The sequence below is a fragment of the Myotis myotis genome, unplaced genomic scaffold (genome assembly GCF_014108235.1).
Source record: "Myotis myotis isolate mMyoMyo1 unplaced genomic scaffold, mMyoMyo1.p scaffold_m19_p_3, whole genome shotgun sequence".
Taxonomy (NCBI): domain Eukaryota; kingdom Metazoa; phylum Chordata; class Mammalia; order Chiroptera; family Vespertilionidae; genus Myotis; species Myotis myotis.
Window position 1 is genome coordinate 2,263,860 of NW_023416335.1, and position 19,139 is coordinate 2,282,998.

Below are 19,139 nucleotides of genomic sequence, written 5' to 3' on the forward strand. Positions count from 1 at the left end.
TAATTGGGGGAAAACCTGCACATGTAATACGTGTTTTCTATTTGTTAAATAAATCAATCTACTAACAGGTGAAAGATACATAAATCTAGAAGTAGTATGGTTTATGTGCTAATATTATTTATGTCTATCAACTGCATTCAAAACTTTAATTTATAAAATATATATAATTTACCACAACAATCAAAATAGTATAATATAAAACATCTATAATTTTTCTCCTAATCATTTTTTGATTTTGTGATATTCTTAATTTACCTCTTATTTCCCCCTTCTTCCATGTCTCGGTACCTTATCATAATGCCATTAGATTTCAAATACTCGGTGTGAAAGTGACAGTATCTGGCCAACTTCATGAGTTTTTTTGGTATTTGAATCAATTTAAAATACTACTGCCCTAACAATTTTCACAATATTTTCCCCACAAACTGGTAAATAATAAATGGTTCATCTTATGAACTTGAAAGTAAGTGCAAAACATTTTCATATTCATTGTGTTATTTGTGTAATGACATGTAGAGAGAAAAAAAAAGGTTCCATCATAAATGGAAAAGCTTGATACACAAATAGAGTGACATGTGGAAAAATACCTTTTTGTAAATGACCAGAATGAACAATAACTAGATAATGTTTTATAAAGGTTATGGGGAAAACCTATCAATTTGATAGTGAGTTTATAAAACTAGAAAATGTAACAGAAAGAAAAATAAAGTAACAAATTAAAGAAATACATTATTTGTCAAAAATTGTTTTGGATACCTGTAAATGCTTTGGAGTTTCCAATATGCTGAATTATATTTTTCCACTACTCTGATTTAACCTTGGAAGTAGTTAATGTTAATTTGGTAAGAAAATGGCAAATTTTATTACTAGTTTTATTGCTGAAAAATTTCCTGGTATTTTCCTATTCATTTAAATATGTTTTTTATTGAAAACAGAAGTTGTTTAGAGAGTGAGGAATAGAGAGGGGGAGACATGAAATGGCAACCTCCTGAATGCCCCCTACTGGCAATCAAGAAGCAACCTGACTAGGAACAGAACTGGCATCCTTTTGGTGCATGGGAAGATGCTCAACCAACTGAGCCACACTTGTCGGGCTTTCCTGGCATTTTAAAAAAGTTGAAAGTCTATTTTAGGAAGATAAAAATGAGTTATTTGGCTGTCTCAAAATCAATTTAATGGAAAACAAAATATGTTTAGAAATGACATGATAGAAACTTGGGTAGCTGGTTAAATAAATTTTAAGTAGGGATAATATACCCTCCAAATTTTATTACAAATATACTATGTTATTCACAAACTGTGGAAGAATAATCTGTGTCTTCTATTTATGTAATGAAGTCATTAAGTCAAATTACCTAAATATTTTAATGAATGATTCATTCATTTATAGCTTCACATATTCACCTAACAAATATTTATTGAGCATCTACTCATCATCAGGTATAGGTGCTTTTTATATATACTGAAGAAACAACAGTACAATTAAATACCATTTTATATATTCTTAACTGGAGGCCAGGTGCACAAATTTGTGCCCGGGGGGGTCCCTCGGCCTGGCTGGTGATTGAGACCTATCAGGGAGCCGGTTGGCTGGGGAGAGGGACCACGGGAAGTTGGCTATGGGAGCGCACTGACCATGACGAGTGGGCATCTCCTACATTGAGTGTCTGGCCCAAGGTGGTCAGTGTGCATCATAGCGACTGGTGGACTGGTCATTCTGGTTGTTTGGTCACAACAGTTGCTTAGGCTTTTATGTATATAGATAATAACTTTTTAAAAATTATATTGAGTTCACTGTAGTAGTAAACAGTTTTATCTTCCATGAAAAATGGATCAATGTGATTTGCATAGTCTATGAGATCATAGATGAGAAAAATGTAGAAAAATAAATCTTTGAAGTAAAATTTGAAAACAGAAAAATGGGGTTTAGTGAACAATAAGGCTGCTTTTCTTTCTCTTTTTGGGCTGGTAGAAGCATTAGAAGTCAACTAGTTCAGCTAATCATCACTTTATTTATTTAATGTTTTTACTGATTTCAGAGAGAGGAAGGGAGAGGGAGACAGAGGAATAGAAACATCAATGACGAGAGAGAATCGCTGATTGGCTGCCTCCTGTACACCTACTATTAGGGATTGAGCCTGCAACAGGGCATGTGCCCTGACCAGGAATTGAACCGTGACTGCCCGGTTCATGGTTGACACTCAACCACTGAGCACAACAGCGGGGCACTATCATCACTTAGAACTGAAGAAACTCAAGATCACAAATTTTAGTGGCACGATTGACATGCGGTCCCTCTTTGTGCAGAGACTGCATGAGATCCCCCATTCGGTGTTGCTTTTATTTGGCAAAAATACTTACTTCATAAGACAATTTAATTACAGCTCTTTATCAGTATTTTTTCAGCTACTCCAATTTAAACTTTAATGATGAACATGTGCCAGCTTGGGTTAATTAATATTAGAATAAAATTAGTATATGACCTAATTATTGCATTATGTACCCATCTCTTTACCAATAAATAAACTGTTTATCAATAGCATTTCCTCTAATAGAATTCCATGGAGTTATTTCTCATGTTTAAGTTACTCAATCTTGGGACTGTTATTTTTTTAAGTACACTATATTACGTCTGGGAAAAAATACTAACAGAAGAACCTAGAATATAAAGTCAAAAGGTAATAGAATCACTGCTTGATGTAGAGCAGAGTGAAACATATTTTTTACATATTTATATTTGTATTTGTAATAAATTCTCCTGTGAATAAATAAATTCAGTTTATCAAGGAACATAGACAGTTGAAATGCAGGTCGAAATTCTTGATATTTTAACCACAATCTTAAATTAAAATAAAATGGTTAGACTTGATAAAGATATACATGCGGTTTCCATCATATTGGAAGCTATGAAGGGATAGAAATAATTGAATGATGCCTCAGGCATTGAATTCTGTTTCTTCCTTGATGATAGTTGAAAAGATCTGTATGATTTCATTTGCAACCAAGCTTGAAAACTTTGAATAGCTTTTGAGTGCCAATATTTCAAAAAATATATAATTAATTGTGATGAAATATATATCAAAATGAATTCTACACTGAAATCATACAAAAATATTAAGTTGTCTAGAGACTAAAATAAAAGTGTTAATTTATGTAGCGTTGTTCTTCTCACATTCAATGTTCTTGAGGTTACGAAATAGAACTTGAGATGATATGAAATCATTATATTTGCACAATTGATTAATTGCCTAGAGTAACAATCCCTTGTGTTGTGTGTGTGTGTGTGTGTGTGTGTGTGTGTGTGTGTGTGTGTATTTTGCCAATTGTATGTACAAACTGCCTTCAGTATCAGCATTTCATTCAATTTGCTTGGCAAATTTGTTTCACATTAAAAATAGTTGTAATAATTGACTGATAAAACGCACTAGTCCATCACATATTACAATTATGGGTTGTAGTCTCAAAATTCCTCTTAGCAAAATTGTGTGTGTGTTTGTGTTTAATCAAGAGAGATCCTATATAATATTTTAATTACTATGCAGTAGGAGAAAGCGTATTCTGTACTTAGCCTAACCGTGCCTTCAGTGAGCTTAGGTGTATGCATATTTGAAAATAATATTTGCACATATAATGATACGGGCAACATTGCTGGGCAACATCAAGCCTATTATTGCCAATAGTCCAGTGAAATAAGTACATGGGAATGATTGCCAAATTTTTAAAGTGATTTAAACAGAATTCTTGTCTATCCCAAGCATAATGTCTATTATGTGTTCTAAAGCCATAATTATTTCAAAAACAGACATTTGAGGAAACTGGATAATTATTGCAGCACAGCTGGTATAAAGTATTACTGGCACCAGTACTGGTGTCATTAAAACTTTGGCAGTGCCCTAGAAGCAGTACCCCTGGACGAAGCACCTACCTTATTTTTTAGAGCCTAAGAACGTGTACAGAGGAGGCTGCCAAGTTTGCTCCTAAAATTATAAAGCCTTACCGAGTAGAAGAAGGCAATGTTACCTTTTTGTTTATCTGAAAATTACTTCCCATTTTAATTACTCAGGATTCAGTGTGCTTCATTTAACTCAGAACTTCTCTTTTCTGAACTCAATTATTTTCAGTTTTTGTAAGTTTTGTTTTTGTTCCTTGTAATCTACATACTTTCAAATGTCTTTCTGCCTTTACTACACACTAAAGATGGTATACAATGCATACAGGGTTTAGAGAATAACAATAAAGTAAACGTTGTACACACAGTCTGAAGCTTAAGTGACAGAATACTCAAAGCCCTGAGATCCTCCCACGTCTTGACCACACTCACTCTCTCCGCCCCAGAGTACCTGCCATCCTCAACCTGATGATCCTTGCTTTAGCTTTATATTTATAGTTTTATCTTCCATAAATATTTTTTTAAAAGCGTGTATGTTGTTTTTTTCTATCTGTAAATATCAATAGTATTATTCAATGTTTGGAGGTTCAATAAAATGTTGTTTTGTCCCAGTGGAGCCTTCACTGATTGAGAAAAGGTCAGGTCTAGAGGAAGGTCAGAGAAGGGTCCTTAAAGGTGCTGGCGGGAGGCCACTTTACCTTCTTGTGAGTCTCAGCAATTATTGATTTTGTGTTTTTGCAGGTTTAGAAACACAAATGATAAGTAAACTATACTGCAATTAATAGTGAAAATGATATCCCAGGCCTTGCATTTATATTGTCTGATATTCCTAAAGCTATACCAGGATTTTCTAAAAATTGAATATCATCTAGTATGTATTTTCCAATTCAATCTAGCTCCTTATGTTTTAGATGTTTCTCATGCACACAAGATTTTATTAGATAATTTTTATAGCATACCACATAATTCAGTCCATTTACTTTTGCTATAATCACTATTATTTGTAGACTTAAATCTAACAATGTATTATGGAATTTTATTTGGCATCCATCCCCATTTTTAATTTTTTTCATCCTTATTTGATTTCATTTGAATTAACTGACTTTTAAATTTTATTTTATTTCACTCTTCTTACTTGCTTATTATATACTTTATGTGTAATCTTTTCATGAGCACCATTTGCGTATTAACTAAGAAAGTTTAATATTAGTCAAACTCTTTACATGCTCACAGGTTATGGATTTTAGCATTAGGATATTTGCCACTAATGTGTTTACATCAGATTAATCATACATATCATACAGTTTCTTATTTATAAAAACCTATCTGATTATCAGTATATATGGACATGTCACCTCTGCATGGACTTTCTCCATCCTGTCATAGATAATTCTGAACATATTAGTTAGTGCATGGAATCACAGATGGAATGGGGTGAAGTTCTAGAATTATAGATTTTACAGATTTTATTCATGATGTACATCCTGGTGAATTACTTCATTTAAATTCTTGCTTCAGGTAAGAATTCAAGACCTCAAATTTTATATTAATTTTGATATTATAAATTTTAACCTATGTCGCCTTGGCTGGTGTGGCTCAGTTGGTTGTGCATCTTCCCATGCACCAAAAGGTCGATAGTTCAATTACAAGTCAGGGCACATGCCCAGGTTAGGGGTTGATTGGCATGCAGGAGACAATCAATCGCTATTTATCTCTTGCATGGATGGTTCTCTCTCTCTCCCTTCTTCTCTCTCTGAAATCAACAAAAACATATTTTTAAAAATTTAGTCTATGTCGCTTAACTTATTCAATGCAACATATTTTCTCCATTTCCCAACACAATATCATTGCACATTTTATCACTGGGCTAAGTATATAATTTAATCCAGAAATAAACGTATTTTATAGATCATTGCTGGTAACCGCCCTGTAGAACAGAGTAAGTCTCTCTCTCTATTTAATATACATAATTGTGAGTCCTGTTTTCCAGCAAAACATTCCTATACTATTATGGCAAAGTGGTAATTTGGCATGAAAAACAAAGGGATTATTTTATTGGGTTTTCTCACTTTTCAGACATTTATTTAATCAGTTGTTAAAATATTTTTCTAACCAAACTAGTGGCCTGGTGCACAAAATTTGTGCACAGGGTGGGGGTTCCCTCAGCCCAGCCTGCACTCTCTCCAATCAGGGATCCCTTGGGGGATGTCCGACTGCCGGTTTAGGCCCCCTGTTGGATCAGGCCTAACCCCACAGTCGGATATCCCTCTCGCAATCTGGAACCACTGACTCCTAACCGCTCACCTGCCTGCCTGCCTGATAGCCCCCAACTGCCTCTGCCTGCCTGATTGCCCCTAACCCCTCTGCCTCATCATCCCTAACTCCTTTGCCTGCCTGCCTGATCACCCCTAACTGCTCTCCCCTGCTGGCCTGATCGCCCCTACCTGCCTCTGCCTGCCTGATCACCCCTAACTGTCCTCCCCTGCCAGCCTGATCTCGCCCCTAACCCCCTGCCAGCCAGATCTTGCCCCCAACTGCCCTCCCCTGCTGGCTTGATTGCCCCTAACCCCCTGCCAGCCAGATCTTGCCCCCAACTGCGCTCCCCTACCGGCCTGATCGCCCCAACTGCCTCTGTCTTGGCCCCCAGCACCATGGCTTTATCTGGAAGGAAGTCAGACATCCAGAAGATGGCCGGTTGACCCAGTCTAATTAGCATATTACCCTTTTATTAGTACAGATAGATTATATAGGATAGGATTGCTTAAATGGGTGGGGGGGGGAGCCTTTTCCAGCAGGAGGAGATGCTCTTGGCAGACAAAAATACACAATCCTTATATCTGGACTGATAGCCAGCCATATGCACTATACTGCCAAACTGGTCATTAAAAAATTGAACCACTTTCTTACACCTTATAACCAAATAGCTGTTGCCCTTAAAACCCCTCCTCAGACCCCACCTTAGGTTCTGCCTTCGCAGTTCACCCAGATTAGGTTCTGATTGGTTGGTTTCTATGCCAGTCAGAGTTAAAAGCTCTGCCTCCTAGGCAGCCACCTTATGAGGGTGTGAGGGTTAATTTTCATATTACCTCTTTATTATATAGGATTGAGAACACTGCAATTTTTCTAAACTATTTCTTAAAGGACAGATAAAATAGAACCCTTTCATGTTACAGTAGCAACACTGACTCCTACAAATCCAACAAATTAGGTATTACAACAGAGATTAATTTCAATATTAGTTGTGACAAATTATACTTTGTCCATTCTCTGAGATAGCCCAATTCCATTTTTTACAGTTAGAAATATTATTCAACAACCTCTATAAAGCAGAGCACACACACACACACACACACACACACACACACACATATTTCAAAGAACTGAAAGCTCTGCGCTTGTACTGGATGTAATTAGCAGATAAAAATCAATGACCCCCTGGTGTGCACTTTCATCAAGGACGCTAATAAAATCTCCTTTTGAAAACTAACAGCCAGTGAAAATACTTTCTCTAATTTCTAAAGTCTTACAAATTATTTATAATTTGAGAAAATATACATTTCGGTTAAAAAGTAATACAAGTAACTCAGAACTATAAATATATAAATTGACAACATAGAATAATCAGAAATGTGTATATTTTCATTCATAATACAAGCAATCAGATTTTTAGTGGTGGAACTAAACTATATGCCCCTCTATAGCCATAGATAATCCTATCTAATAATAGACAAACATGGTAATTGACCGTACCTTCGATACGCCTCCCATCGGCTAATAAGCAGGATATGCAAATTAACCACCAACAAAGATGGCAGCTAATTTGCATACTGCAGACAGGGCGGGACAGTGCCAGCCGCCATTGCCGGCCACCATCCAGGCCCCTGTGTGGCAGCCCCAGAAGCCGCTTGCCCGCCGCCCGTGACCCCATCGGGTCCAGGGCCGTAGGCCGGCCCCGTGCGCAGACCTGGAAGCCGCCTGCCCTCCGCCCGTGACCTGATTGGGTACCAGGCCACAGGCCGGCACCCGTGTGCAGCCGTAGAAGCCTCCTGCCCGCAGCCGCAGAAGCCGCCTGCCTGTCGCATCCCACCATGATCCACTGAGTTATGAGGCCAGAGAGCAAGGAGAACTTCCGCCCCTGAGTCAAAGTGGGGAGCGGAGGACACGGCCTCCCCTCCTAAAGTCGCTAAAGGAGAGGACCTACCTTAAGCCACATCCTCTGAGACAGCCTGGCAGGCATCACTGACCCTCCCTGCAGGCCGGGCCCCCCTCCCCCTTCCCCTGTCCCTGCACAGCTCCCATAGCTCCCCACTGGCTGAGTAGGCACAACAGGTTTGCAGGCACAGGGGCGATTTAGCAGCTAATGAACAATGGGAGAACGAACAAATGAAGCAGCTACTGCAATGGGGAAAAGACGTTCATCAAATTCTTTGTCTCAGAGAAACTGAGGCAGCCAGCACAGGCCCCTGCACAGGATGAGGCTTCTGCTTTTAAAGAAACGTCCTGGGGTTAGAGGTGAGGGGGTGCTGCCTTTCCCATCTCAGAGTTCTAGGAGGAGTCTGTGCTCCCCCTCCTGGTATTCTTAACACCCAGAGACCCCTCCCCAGTCCAGGCAGGAATGCTCCACGCTGACCGCCTCCAGAAAACAGAGAACAAAGAGGCACTTCCTGACTTCAAGCCTCTAAACCAGTGGTTCTCAACCTTGGCTGCCCATTGGAATCACCTGGGACTCTTTTTAAAATCCTGATTTCTGGGCCTCATCCTCCGGAAATTCTGTTTCTTTGTTATGGGGTGGGGCCACAACATTAGTAACAAAGAAACAGAATTTCCGGCGGGTGAGGCCCAGAAATCAGGATTTTAAAAAGATTCCCAGGTGATTCCAATGTGCAGCCAAGGTTGAGAACCACTGCTCTAAACAGACTTGACCACTGCGGGCAAAGACCTGCAGCTGAGAGGGGACAGGTTCTGGGTGTCGCCGTCCAGAGCCTGGAAGACCTGGGGGAGCAGTGGATCTGGAAGCCTGTGAGCTGGGTCAGAGACACCCCTGCCTCCAACCCTCCTCTGCCCTGCACACAGACGTGCCTTGACTGGGGTGAGGAGGAGAAGGAGAACTAGAGGGAAGGAACACTGAGTGTTTGTTGGCGGCCATGTAAAAAGGACTGTGACCCTCCCCTCCCACTGAGTCACTCCCTAAGGCAGCAGGAGACGGAGGGTCTGAGAGCAGCCACACAGCTTTGTGGCCATGACCAAGGCACCAAGATGGTGTCCGTGCAATGGGGCTGAGGAGGTGTCAGAGGACCTCACCCCAGAAAGCCCAATACCTCTTTGTGTGAGAGAGAGGAGGTGGCAGGGAGGGAGGGAGAGAGAGAATTGGACTCAAGAGGCCTCAAGGCCCAGATGAGGAGAATATACCAGGGATCAGCATGGACTTGAGCTCTGAGGTGAAGGTCAAGGGCAGATGGGTGGGGGCCAGCCCGGACAGAAGACTGAGGTCCAGATGTTCTTGACCCTGCTTGGTTCTTTGGCACCTCTGCCTGAGATATAAACTGTCTGACATGGAAGTACAACTCCAGAGAAGGGGGTGGGGAACCTAAGTTAAATAATATTTTGTTTTCATTTTTACACTTGGCAGAATGAGGGCTGAAGTTGAAGTTAGGTTTGGTTACTAAACAATAAAGAAAGCAACATTTCTCGCACACCTGACTGTGCAGTCTGAGTTTGCTGCTGCCTATAAACCGAGAAAAAGTTGTAAAATGAAGTACTAATCTCTAGGGTTTAGGTCAGACCGAGGAGTAGTGCCACTCAGCCGGAAGCTGGCTCATGGCTGGCCAGGGCAGTGGTGGTGGCAGGAGCCTCTCCCACCTCCGTGGCAGCACTAAGAATGTCCAACTAACATTTTAGGCCCAATCCCTTGGGGGCCTAAGCCTTTAGTGGGACATCCCCAGAGGGTTCCCTGGCTGCCAGAAGGATTTCTGACTTCAGGCTTAAGCCTGATCCCCCAGTGAGTGGGCCTAAGTCAACAGGTGAACATCCCCCAAGGGGTCCTGGACTGCAAATGGGCACAGGCCGGGCTGAGGGACCCCCACCCCCACCAGTGCACAAATTTTTGTGCACCGGGCCTCTAGTGTTTATTATAATAGACTAGATAAAAAGTGAAGGCAATTTATTTCCTGTTTAGTGACAGTAACTGAAGACCACATATATATTTAGGTTAAAATGGGAACATTTTTTATTCTACAAGACATAAATGAAATACCATTTTGACTAGAAAATGCTGAACACATAATTCCAGGAGTATATACGATATAAATAGAGTCCTATTAAAACTAATAGGGTATGGGAAGGAAGTACTGTTGGCAGAAGGTTTACTATGGGGCAATCCACTCCTCACATAGCACATTTTCTTACTCATCCATCATGAAAGTTCTGTGCTAGAAAACATTCCCCTGAAAAGGAAGATACTTATGAGAGTCTGGGAATGGATATGGCCTAAATACATGCAGGATGGAAGAGAGTCAGTGTGTGCTGGTGTCAGGGAGAAACAACTTCAAAGCATAAATGAGAAGTGTGTTCCCACCAGGAAACATGGCTGCATAGCCTGTGTTCTGTTTTCATGTTTCATACAGGAGGTAGATTGCTCCAACTGTTTCCATCTTTTCTAAGAGGAAACACCTGGATATAGAGTGTAGAGATCGATCTTCATCCAGAGAAGGTAACTGAGAAGGGCCAGGTCGATAGAGCAACTTCCTGGGAAGCAGTGGCTTCCCACTGAGAGCTTTTTCAGAGCTCACAGGTGGAAGTTAGAAGTACTGATTAAAGGAGATGAGCGGAGACTTTCCCTTCGCTGATGTTGGTCATCTCAGATCTGCATCCATATCAGAGTCCCCACAGGTTCGGGTGTGGGACCCACCTCGGATCCACTGAGGCAGACTCAGACAATGGGGTGCAATAAAAGGACCTTCACAAGATCACCAGATGATGAATGTGCCTACCTATTCACCTTTAGAATAGCTTTTCACTCTTAAAAATAGAAAAGGATAGGAAGAAAAGTGAAAGAAAAAACAAGCAAACAAGAAATCATAGAAATGAATTTTTTAAATGTAGATGCAGTTGTGAAGTCGAAACTTAATAAATTTACCTCCCAAATAAAAGAGAAAATATCTTATAATAAATTTTGAAAGCAGTTGTTCTCTTTACAAAACACACAATTAAACAAAATGTGCCAAGGAAGAAGAAGAAGAGGAGGAAGAGGAAGAGGAGAAGGGGAGGAGGGGAGGAGGAGGGGGGAGGAGGAGGAATATATCTGTTCAGGGATTCTCATAGCACTAAATATCAGATATATCTGTGGATGGTTGGAAAAAAATGCCATCCCTGCCCCTTTTCCAGAGACACTAATTTAACCAGACTTGGCTTGGCATATACTTTAGGTTTCCATATTTTTATTTCACATTCCTGCCTGATTCTAGAGTTGTCAGGATTTAGAACGAATACAGTACAGAAAACAACCACCAATCTAAGGAAAGGTGGTAAAATTGCAAGAGAAAATGAAGTAATATGAAGCCACAATAGTCATGAACATTTATGCATTTAGTAATTTAGAATCAAATAGGACTGTTAAAGATATAAGGGTAAATTAATGGGAACATGAATTTAGAGGGGAAAATTAACCTGGTATTCTCGTTATTTGTACACCAAATAAGAAAAAAAAATTATAGTTATGTTTATAATGCAATAAGAATATAGTACTGTCCAATTAAATAGCCAATAATAATTGTTTTTATAAGGCAGTGACAGAACCTTATTTAATAGTAAATAACATTATCTACTACAAAATAGGCAATAAGCTAAGCTTATTAAATTTAAAAAAAAGATATTCCAGCACTATTCTTGGCTGATATGAAGTTGAAAAATGAAATTAAGAATAAATAGGGGGGAAAATGACAAAACAAAACAAAAATAGCATTTTCTAAGTATGACCTTTTTTGAAGAAAAACATATCTACAATGACCACACAGCAGTATCTGCCATAGAACAAAACAGTTTTCAAACGATTCAAACTCTGAGGCAAAGTGGAGGTCTAGCATTCAGTGTTGCCGGGAGCTGGTCCATGCTTGCTGTTTCAAGGGACCTGGCATATATGGCATACTGTTCTTAATATGTTTGCTCACCTTCTTGGCACTGTGTGTTTTAACCAAGGTCTCTGAGAAAGGGTGTTTCCCCAGGTAGGGATTTTCCCCTGAAGTTAGGGAGGGAATAAAACCTCTTAACTAAGTGCCAGGCGGGTAATTAATCACTTTAACTATGAACAATCATGCTTAAGCTACATAATCTTTACTCCCTGGAATGGAGATAAGAAACGCCCTAACCTTTGTAATAGAGATTGATAGGATTGAATCAACTGGTATAAATACAGATGTAATAAGACAGCAAGAGACAGAACTTAGAACTCAGAACTTAGAATACAGAACTTAGAACCCAGAACTTAGAACACAGAACTTAGAACACAGAACTTAGAATACAGAACCGAGAGAGACAGAACCTAGGCACAGAACCTACACAGAACGTTCTCTAGAGACAGAAGAACTTCGCTAGAGAGAACATGGCAAAAGATCTTGGACTGAACCTGACTACAGAAATTGGCAAGAGAACCTGACTAGAACCTGGTGACTGAACCTGGCTGGAGAACCTGGACAGAACCTGGCTGGAGAACCTAGCGAGGGAACATGGCTATAGAACCTGGCTGGGGAACCTAGCAAGAGAACATGGACACAGACCCTGGCAGGAGATCCTAAGCAGAACTTCGCTGGAGATCCAGACCAGAACTTGGCTGGAGATCCTGGCTGGAGATCCTGGCTAGGCTGCTGATCAACTGAACACTGTCTCCGTGTCCTTCCTTCTTCGCCGACTCCGTCTACACCTTTGGGGACCCCTGGACCCACTGGGGTTGGACCCCGGCACAGTGTCACTTGGATATAAAAGGTGGAGGGAGGGCTATGAATAGATGACTCCCATCCAATCATCACATTGCTTGACAAGAAATATACCACAGAGTTAGAAAGTCATGTATACAGAAAGTCACATGATTCAGTAAATTACTTACTGGGTAACACTTCGGTAAATGGTAAAATGCTTTTGTGATGCACAGTGTCCATCAAAATAAATCACAAATGAAATTAGTCGTATTTGAATGTAATGTGGTAGATATGGATCCTACTGTACTTTAGAACAAATGTTGAGTCAGCAATCTGAAAATATGTATTGATTAATCCATCTTTCCCTATTGATTTGACAGTCCATATTTATCATATGTTATGTTAAAAATGCTCTGTATTTTTAGGTAGTACTAAGGTATACATTTACAATTTTATTTGAAATATATCCATGGGTATGGTTTTTGTTATGTGGATGAAGCCACCATTACTAGGAGAGATGAAGAAGAAAAAAAGAGTAAAAAACTGAAACAGAAAAAGGGAATTTTTTAAAAGAATTAGGAGGAAGACAGTGAGGAGCTAAGGCATGCCAGTCCCTAGTTCCAGTGATTTTTCCCTCCCTTTTTAATTAAATTTATTGGGGTGACATTGGTTAATATGATCATACAGGTGTCAGGTGTGGGTTTCTATGTTCTAATACCTGTACATTGCACTGTGCTCACCACCCAAGTCAAATCTTCTCCCTTCACCCTATATTTGAGATACAGGCATATTTTTGTCTTTGAGTATCCTGAGATACCAGTGTCTAGATAATAAGTTCTCCTTTCCTGCCTATATTTCAGTTGGATTTTTTTCATTATAATAAATACGTACTACCGGGTATAAATCACAAGGTGACATTCTAATTAAAGAACGTGCATGCGTTGCCTGGACAAGTCCGACTTTTACTAAGGCTCAATAAGTGAAGAATAAATTCTCTTTATGGGTTCATCCGTTTAAAAACTGTCACCTAAATGTCTTTTCTCAAATATGTGATTTTTATGTAATTAAAATCATGTTTAACTGTTCAATGATTCGTTTCTTAAAAATTACCTCAAATAGAAAAATCGCTCTTGTGATATGAACCCTAACTGATTCCATGTACAATGTACTTCAGATTACAGACAAGTACTGAGGCAAGATCATTTTTTATTAGCAACTCTTGTTTGCTAAGAGAAAATGGACAACATTTCAAGTGTTCTGTTAAAGAAATTTATTAATTTATACAATGATTTCCAAATGAACTCTATTTTCAGCATCTTCAATTACATTGGGAGTCAGTAATTATAACTTCAATTCGCTCCCTTTTTAAACTTCCTACAACTACCTGTTATGTATAGTTAGTTATCAGGATGACTAGCTAGTATTGAATATTATTTATTTTTATATTTTTATTGATTTCAAAGAGGAAGGGGGAGGGAGAGAGAGATAGGACCATCAATTATAAGAGAGAATCATTGACTGGCTGCCTTCTGCACACCCCCTAATGGGGATCAAGCCTGCAACCAGGGCATGTACCTTTGATGGGAATCAAACCTGGGACATTTCAGTCTGCAGGCCAATGCTCCAGCCACTGAGCCAAACCAGCTAGGGCAATAGTATTGAATATTTTTTTAAAATCTGACTGCATGTTAAAGTAATTATATTAAAATATGTAACCATTGCTGAAGTATTGTGGTTCATTGGGGGAAATTTTAGGTACATATTCTCATGTTTAAGTATTTAATGCTAAGATGAAATAATGAAATTTTGTCATTGTTTTAAAAATCAATTGATAAATGAAGACTAAATATTGGGAAACATTCCCTAAATATAGTGGGCCTATCTATAAAGTGTTATAAGATTTTAATAAAGAAATAAAATTATGGCCCTAAAATAGCATGCATATATAAATAATTTGATACAATTGTTTCTGATATGAAGTATTAATAATTGACAATAACATTTTTCATTAAATCAGTTGTAGCTGATAAAATATTAAAACATTAAAATGAGTCATTGTTAACAAAATATTTTTTATGTTGTTCTCTATATTCCACAAATGAGTGAAATCATGAGGTATTTATCTTTCTCTGACTGGCTATTTCACTTAGCATAATGCTCTCCAGTTCCATCCATGCTGTTGCAAAAGGCAAGAGTTCCTTCTTTTTTACAGCAGCGTAGTATTCCATTGTGTAGATGTACCACAGTTTAAAGTTTTTTTGTGTGTACCTTGTTTTATTTTATTTGTACTATCAAGGAGAAAATTATTAAAAAATACAGTTACTTGTAATATCACATTTTTGGTGCTAAAAGATTTTTAAAAAATTAAAATAGTGAGGCCATGTACCTGGCTGTGAAATTCAGTGTCTTCGTCATGGACTATGAGTTCAAGTCAAGATTTGTGACAAGTAGGTTAAAATCTTGTGTTAACTGTAGGTGTACCAATTTTGTGTGTTTTATGTTTTGAGATTCTGCATGTTATTTCATTGTAGCACTCTTGTCTTCCTGCCACCTCCAGATCACCTACAAATAAATTAAAAAACTACTCATCTAGGTATAAGTTCATGCAATTTGAGCAACAAAAGATGGCATGTACTCTAAGTGTCTTAAGTCTTGGCTTTAGCAGGTAGTAACATCTTAATAATTTGTTCTTGGAGATATACAGCTAATTATGTGAATAAATACCCTGTAACCGAGTGGCCCTTGCATTCATTTACCCATAATAGGTAGGTATATCTTTGGAAGGATCTTATGTTAAAATAATGATTGTTTGGTTAAATAAAGCTTTTCTACATCACAAACAAAGATGATAATTGTAAGGGCATCGCTGATGTACATACTTTTAAGTAGGGCTTATATTCTGTAAGATTTCATCTAGTCTAGTCTATGTTTTAGAATCTTATACATCTTATGATATCACATTGCAGGGGAGTTCCTTTAGTGAAGACATTTAGATATAGAATCTGAGAATTGTCTAAATGAAGTGTGTTCGACTTGTTTGGATTTCATATCCACTAATCAAATAATTAATGGTTTTTATTGGAATTTCAGGAAGCTATATATATATATATATATATATATATATATATATATATATATATATATATATAAATGTCAATTACCAAGAGATTCATTTCCCATTATTAATTCATCCTCCTCTAAAATATTCATGGAATGTTGTGTATTTTTCGGCCTCCTTTCCTGTACGCCTTCCTTCTCTGCCTGGAAATGACTGTTCTTACCCATTCCCCTTTATATTTATACTCACCAGTTTTCCATTAAGATTCAGTTTGAATGGAAACTTCTCTAATTATTTTCATGACAATTACTCTCTTTTCTTTATTACTTTCTTAGGAGTTCTTTTTTCATAGCTTTGTTATTTCCATCATTTATTTCTCGTGTTTTATATTATTATGTACCTATACTTCTCCATCTCTCATTAGACTACCAGTGCCTTGAGAACAGAGGATGTTATTCATCTCTGTTTTCCTAATAAGAAGCAAGATGATCAGCCCATAGTAAGTCCTTAATAAACATCTTTAAAATGAAAAGTGAATGAGTGGATACAAGAATTGAATAAAGAAAATTAAAATAAAGAGAACAGAAGGAAGCCTTGTGTGATGAACTGTTAGGCACCTGGCTAGTGTGACTGATACCCTCATGAGCTATTCTTTTAAATTTACTTTATAACTTGTAAATGTATAGGAGGGGGGGAAAGACACAGGTAGACTGACAATAGTTCTGAAAATGGAAACAAAATAGAAAGCATTTTAGAAAAGCATGAAAAGTTAAGACCATAATAACAGGACTTAAAATAATAAAATGTAGTTGGACTATATGGAGGTAAAATTATGAAGCCTAATACACAATTTTAAGGGCCTCTTTTTCCTTTTCTGTTCACTGCTAATAGGTTTAGGAATAAGTATCACAAATATAATTGTTACTCTTAGTACAGCAAGCTTTGGGCATTCTAGATACATGAATAATGAATGTTGAGACACGAAGAGAAAGTTGGAGTACATGAAAAACACCAATTAAATAGAATTTTTATAACGAGAGTTTTGAAAGTGATTAATAATTACTTTTAAATAAATGACTACTTCAACTTTTATCAGTTCTCTTAGAGATTAGCAAGGATTTAGTTCAGGAATTACTTGGTCTTAAAAAGGAACTGTAGGTCGTGATCAGAAATAATATATTATACACACATACTCGCACACTTTCATCCACACACACATTTCTATATGCATGTCTATGATCTAGATTTCTATATACCATACACACAAACAATTTTACACAGATAATATTTTTAAACCATTTTGTAAGGCTGACTATGATATATATGAATTTCTGTTGGTCAATGTCAAACTATAACATTTGCCATTTTACCAAGACAACCTGTTAAATCTGCCATACTTCTTTAGGATTTATATGCATCCTCATCATCAATCATTCTATTCAATGACCAAATGAATTCAATACACCACATTAATTCAATACACCTCAGGAACAACTTATGATTTCTATGTGGTTTTAAAATCATCTTTTACTAACATAGCAGAAAACTTTCTCAGTTTTCTAAGATAGTGAAAAAATGAAATCATGCTGTATAGAAAAATCAGGGAGAATATCCTAAAGGTAGGGATCTTAAATGTCACATGTCCTTTCTCAGCCTCAAACATTCATTCTGAAAATGGCCTATCAGAAAAGATGAGAGAGAGCCCTTTAATTACTGCTCCTCTGACATATGTAATACATTTTCAGTAGCAGGTCCATGCATTCATTTAAGGCCAAATGTTGTACAACAAAACTGTCCTCTAAGGTTCTTCTCTTGATGATTTTCCCCCACTTTGCCTACAGAACAATTTTTTAAAAATAACAATTCTTTTTAGCAGATTTTTAAAAATAAGCTTTTAATCATCTTCCTCTTTAAAAATCATACAAACACTGATGGGACTAAGAGATGAGGCTACGTTACTTTAAACACTGACTTAATTTAAATACTTAAGTGTATCAATATAATATGGTTTTATCTATGTATGCATTTCTGTGTTTCTGAGTACTTTCTACAGTGTCTTTGTTAGTATGGGTACTCACTTCCACTTTCTTATACTTCTATACCTTTATGTTATGTTGTGACCCTATTTATGTAATGAAAAAAGAAATCAATGACCAACCTCCTTAGTTGATGGCTCAAGGGCAGCCCAGACTCATTCATGATACATAGCACCATCCCTGACACATAGTAGAGATTCATAAAAATTAATTAATAATTAGATTATACCTTTCAATACTGTATCCTAATAAAAATCAAAATATGAGTTTTCTATTGTAATTATCTACTTTGAACTGAAATATTATGTAAATATGTGAAGAAATGTATATATATATATAATTTATTATCTCTTGTAAATAATCCAATATAATAAAAATGTAATATGCAAATCAACCAAATGGCAAAACAACCATACAGCGGGGGCAGGGCCAGCTAGCAGGTGGTACCAGGTCAGCCAAGGCGTGTGCCAGTGGGCAGAAGGAGGGAATGGCAATGGGGGGGCGGCAACAAGGGGTGGTGGAGGGGCAAGTGGCGGTGGGGGTGGCACCATCCCCTGATCGGCCATCCAGTTGCCTTCTGCAGAGGGAGGTTAGACTGCTCCCCGTCTAAGTAGGACATCCCCTGAGGACTCCCGGACTGTGAGTGGGAACAGGCCAGGCTGAGGGACCCCTTGCCAGTGCACCAATTTTCGTACACCAAGCCTCTAGTACTGTTATAAAAGGCAAGTCATATAGTGCTTTGGAACCATTAAACATTTTAAGTGCCAATGTGTTGTTAATATATTAAGTTTTGAATAGAGATAATAGATATACAAATAAAACATCTCTCTCTATTGACCCCCAAAAAGCTTCATAAAGCAAAATAAACAAAAAAAAATACAACACTATAGCAACTAAACCAGGAAGTTTAAATGAACCTGGTAAAATTCCCCATCTTACATGCAAATGAAGAGCTCTGGTGGGTCTAACCATGCAGCTATTTCTGCACAAGTTATTTTTAATCTTAATATGTTCTTCTATCATATGCAACTATATGCAAACTATGTTATAATGACCTCATTCCTAGTGAAATTTGTCACATAGAAAGGTATTAATGATCAATCTCCCTCATCCATTTCATAAGGGTTGTATGAATAATAATTTCAGAGAGGAACTCAGAATACTGGATAATCAAGAATGGTTCAGAGGTTATTATATTAAAACAAACAGACAAAATAAACACCCTCTTTTATTAATCTACATAATCC